This window comes from Phyllostomus hastatus, unplaced genomic scaffold (genome assembly GCF_019186645.2).
Source record: "Phyllostomus hastatus isolate PE091 unplaced genomic scaffold, TTU_PhHast_1.1 phas_contig_113, whole genome shotgun sequence".
NCBI lineage: Eukaryota > Metazoa > Chordata > Mammalia > Chiroptera > Phyllostomidae > Phyllostomus > Phyllostomus hastatus.
The window spans coordinates 8,312,274-8,317,591 of NW_025333530.1; the positions used below are offsets into that span (position 1 = coordinate 8,312,274).

General features: G+C 40.0%; 1 pseudogene; it reads right to left on the minus strand.

Annotated features, from left to right (window-relative positions):
• Window positions 1–617: 617 nt before the first annotated feature.
• Window positions 618–1,798, minus strand: LOC123817593 (annotated as a pseudogene).
• Between the last annotated feature and the right edge of the window lie 3,520 nt (window positions 1,799–5,318).

Genomic DNA, 5,318 nt, shown 5'->3' on the forward strand with positions numbered 1-5,318 from the left:
GAGAAATTCTTAATTTTGCTGAAATCTAATTTATTAATCTGGTGTCATATCTAAGAAATATTTGTTTTTACTGTTCAAAGTTTATTTGGTGGTTTCGTTGGTATGACACTTGGATAGCTGGCTGCATTATTTATATGTAGAGTTTTCTTTTTGCATTATATGGCAATGTACACTGATCTGATTCATATAGCACACAAAATAAGATCCTCAAGAACAGTTATGCATAAGACATGCAATAGTGGATTTATACATTGGATCCCAAGATGTGATTAATTAGAGAAAAAAAGTTGGACTAGGCATATTGAGTAAACGAACCACGAGTTACATAACACACCGTGAGCACGCATCTAGTCTGAAGGGTAACTGCAGCATGTGCCGCGTTGGCAGTGGTGCCTCTGAGGGGGTGGAACTATTTCACACCAACCAGTTTAGGGTACTATCCCGAAGCTAAGTATCCAGCATCAGGATAGAGATGCAGGGTTTTATGAACCACCAGTATTTTTATCTTCAGTAATTGATATTTTAGTCACAGATCAGATAAAAGGGACAACATGCACAATCTCCAGCTAAAATCCTGTTGTAGCCTAGACAGTGAAGTGGTCTGACATTAGAAGATTTTACAACTGCAGCTCTGCCTGGATCCCCCCAAAGTGTATCTGCGCTTTTCTTCAAATGGGCTTCTTCATCAGGTGTCAGAGTCACCCTCACAACATCTGAGATTCCATTCTGTCCCAAGATGCAAGGAATACTAAGGAAGACATCTCTTATTCCATAGAGACCCTTGATCATGGTGGAAATTGTATGCACCTACATAAGATTTTTCATTATTGTTCCTGCTAAATCTGCCACAGATAGTCCAATGGCCCAGGGTGTCTAGCCTTTTGGTTCATTCACCTCATAAGCAATATCAGCCACCTGTTTGTGAACTTCTTTGCACTGTTCCTTATCTGCATCAGTGCCTAGATTAGGATGCAGGGTCTTCAGGAAGATACCGGTAACATTCACTCCACTCCACATATGCACTGTAGAGCAACATTCCCCAACCTTTTTGGCCCCACAGACTGGTTTCATGGGGGACAGGAAGGAGGTGGGCTCAGGTGAGTTTCACTCCCCAGCTGTGGATGGTGGGGTTGAGGGGAGGACAGGAAGCAGAGTTCAGGTGAGCTTTGCTTGCAGCCTGGTTCTTAACAGGCCATGGCCTGGGGGTTGGGGACCCCTGCACTAGTGTCTCCATGTTCCCCAAGGACCCAACCATGACAGCTTAATGGGTGAACTCCCAGCCTTTCCCCCTTTAGGTAATGGAACCAGGCTGAATCTAGATTGCAACCACTTCCAATAATACGGTTTTTGGAAAAGCTGCTTATCTTCCCAAGCCACCTAGGTCAAGACATCCCCTGGATTAGAAACAATAAGCAATTTGCAGTTGAGACTGTATTGTACAACATTACGAATGATGAATTTAAAGACGTTCATGTTATTCTGGACCAAATTAAGACGGCTTTCTCCCTCTTTTTGACGTGCCCACATTGTGATAATAACTAGCTTGGAGCCTGCAGTCACACTATAGTCTTCCTCAGAGACAATTTTTGGTGTTCTAAGGAAAAGGTTGCCATGTTGGAGATCCATCATCTCTCCCTTTAATTTGTCTTCCATGACATCAACAAGAGCAAGTTCATCTACCCAGTCCTTCATTAAGACTGATGGCATAGGCCATGCCAATAGCACCAACCCCAATGACTGTAATCTTATTCTTGGGGCTTTATTTTTCCTTAAGGATCTGACCCATGAGCATTGCCATATTGGTCTTAGAACCAAAAGGAGTTGGTGTGCACCGTGGGCAGGTGTTGGTGACCTAGGGTGCTGGACATGGACTTGACAGCTTGCTGCTTCGGTACCACTAAGAAATATTTGCCCAGCCCAAGTTGACAAAGAATTTCTTCAATATTTTTATGTAATAGTTTTAAGTTTTACATCTAGTTCTATGATCCATTTTGAGTTAATTTTTTACATGGTATAAGAAAAAAAATAAAGGTTTTTAAAAAAATATCGATGTCCAATTTTTCCAGCACTATTTGTGGGAAAGACATGTACAATATAAAAAGCATTACATGGCCCTATGAAGTTGAAAATAAATTGCCCAGATACATGTGGCTCAGTTCCTGAATTCTCTGTTCTGTTCCCTTGATCTAGAATCTAGAAGGAGTGGTGTGCTGGTAAACATTTAAGAACTGGCTATGGGGGAAAGAGTGGCAGTTGGGAGTGGAGTCTTGAATCTGTAGTGTTTCCTGAAATTTTTTTAAAGATTTTATTTATTTATTTTTAGAGAGGGACGGGAGGGAGAAAGAAAGAGAGAGAGAAACATCAATGTGTGATTGCTGGGGGCTGTGGCCTGCAACCCAGGCATGTGCCCTGACTAGGAATTGAACCTGCAATGCTTTGGTTTGCATCCCACACTTAATCCACTGAGCTAGGCCCGCCAGGGCCTGAATTTTGTTTTTTAATTACTCTCACAGTAGACAATTTCAAGCAACCAATTTGACATCAGCCACCTTGTAACACTGCTGAAAGTCTAACGCTTGGCTCCCCTGAGCTGATACAAGTGGCCTCTGGCACTATGGCTCTCCTGCATTCCAGCACCACTCTGTCTTGACTGCTGTGGCTTTATAGTAAGTCTTGAAATCAGGTAGTGTGATTCCTCAAGCTATGTTCTTCTTCAGGAGTATTTTGTCTACTCTAGTTCCTTTGTCTTACTATAAAAATTTTAGAATCAGAGTATTGATTTCCACAAAAATTCTTGTAGAGATTTTTATTGTAATTGTGTTGAATATGTAGCTCATTATAGGGAAAGTTGGTATCTTAATTACATAGAGTCTTGAAATCTATAAATAATACATGTATTTATTTACATTTTTAAAATTAATTTCATCAGTGTTTTGAATTTTCAGTATACTGATCTGCACATATTTTGTTAGTTTTATACTTAAGTGTTTCATGGTTTTTGAGTGCTATTATTAATGCAGTGTTTATAAGTTTAAATTTCTAATTATTCATTGCTAGTAGCTACAAATACAGTGGCCTTTTGTATATTGACTTTGTATTCTGTGACTTTTCTAAACTCAGTTATATTGATTGTAGTAATTTTTTTGTAGATCCTTTGGGATTTTCTACATTGGTGATTGTGTCATCTAAAGATGGAGACAGTTTATGCTGCCTTTCCAATCTGCATTCATTCATTCATTGCACTGGTCGGGATTTCCAGTGTGATAATGAATAGAAATAGTGTGAGTGGACATCATTGCTTTGTTCCCATTTTGGGAAAAACAGACTCAGTCTTTGACCATTCAGTAGAATATTAGCTGCAGGTTTCCTGCAGTTGTCTTTTGTCATGCTGGCAAAATTGCTTTTATTTCTAGTTGACTGAGAGTTTTTATCCTGAGTGGGTGTTGAATTTTTCAAATATTTTCTGCCTTTTTTTAAAAAGATTTTATTTACTTATTTTTAGAGAGGGAAGGGAGGGAGAAAGAGAGAGAGAGAGAGAAACATCAATGTGTGGTTGCTGGGGGTCATGGCCTGCAGCCCAGGCATGTACCCTGACTGGGAATCGAACCTGCAACACTTTGATTCGCAGCCCGCACTCAATCCACTGAGCTACTCCAGCCAAGGCATATTTTTCTATGTTTATTGAGATGATTATAAGGTATTTGTTGTGGGTTGAATTGTATTCCCCCAAAATATGTATGTTGAAGAAGTTCCAACCCCCTGTTTCTGTGAATATGACCTGACTGGGAAATAGGGTCATTGCAGGTGTAAACAACTGAAGATGAGGATGGCCTCATCTTCAACAGTTCGATTCAGTTCGATTAGGGTCGAACTGAATCCAATGAACAGCATCCTTGTAAGGAGAGATGTGAAGACTGAGAGGATAATCTGTTCTAAGACTCTCTTCTAGATTACTGGCTTGTAGATGTGTCACTCCAATCTCTGCCTCCATCTTCAAATGGTCTTCTTGCTGTATGTCTGTCTCAAATACCAGTTGTAGATTTATGGCTCAACTTAAATTCAAGATGATTTCATCCTGAGATTCTTAGGTTAATTGTATCTGCAAATACCCTATTTTCAAATAAGATCTCATTCACAGTACTAAAATTAAGACTTGAACACATCTTTTTTGTCACCATTATTCTACCCACTACACATATCAAATAAATTTATATGCTTATGTGCTTAAATTTTATCTCTCTACAACTAGTATGTAATTTCCACAAGGACAGAGAGTTTTGTCTATGTTCACTGCTCTTCTTTAGTACCTAGAATAGTGCCAGGCACATAATAGATGTTCAATAAATCTTCATTGAATGAATGAACACATCTCACTTCTCCTTGCTTCAGCATCACACATAGCTGTGTAACTCTTTTATTCCAAAACTGCTCTTCCTTGGTTTCTAAGCCCCCCACTTTCATTGTTTCTCCTTTGCCTTCTCTGATTATTCCTTCTCAGTCCCCATTTTTGGGGCCTCATCCTTTCTCTACCCTTTGACTAGTATGTCCCTGATCTTCTTTCTTTTTTATTTTATTTTTTTATTTTTAAAATTTTGTGACTATGTGCATTTTCTTTTTTTTTTTAAAGATTTTATTTATTTATTTTTTTAGAGAGGGGAAAGGGGGAGGGAGAGAGAGAGAGAGAGAGAGAGAGAGAGAGAGAGAGAGAGAGAGAGAGAGAGAGAAACATCAATGTATGGTTGCTGGGGGTCATGGCCTGCAACCCAGGCATGTGCCCTGACTGGGGATCAAACCTGCAACACTTTGGTTTGCAGCCCGAGCTCAATCCACTGAGCTATGCCAGCCAGGGCTGATCTTCTTTCTTAGCACTCAGTTTTCTCCCCAGAAAGCTTGCCTGCCTCTGTGGTTAATTACTTTCTAGATGTAGGTGACTAACTTTTCTACATTTTCACCCAGCCTTTTTTCTGAACCACATTTCCATTTTTCTTTTTTATCTGAATCTTCCTTATAATTAACATACCTGACACTCGGACACACTGTCTTTGTCCTTTAAAACTGCCTTCCCTCCTTCCAGGGTTCAGTACTACCACCCTCCCTATCACCACAGCCAGCAGCCTGGGAATCATCCTTAACTCTCCTACATCCTATCACTTGACAGGTCCTATCATTTTCACCTCTTAATCTCTTGGATCTGTCCACCTTCCCCCATCCATAGTTCAGCCATTGTTGTTTTCTTCCCATCTCTTTGCTTCTTTCCAAAATTCGAATGGCCCTGCAACTTCTCATCATGATCCCTCTGGTGCAGTGATTCTCAACTG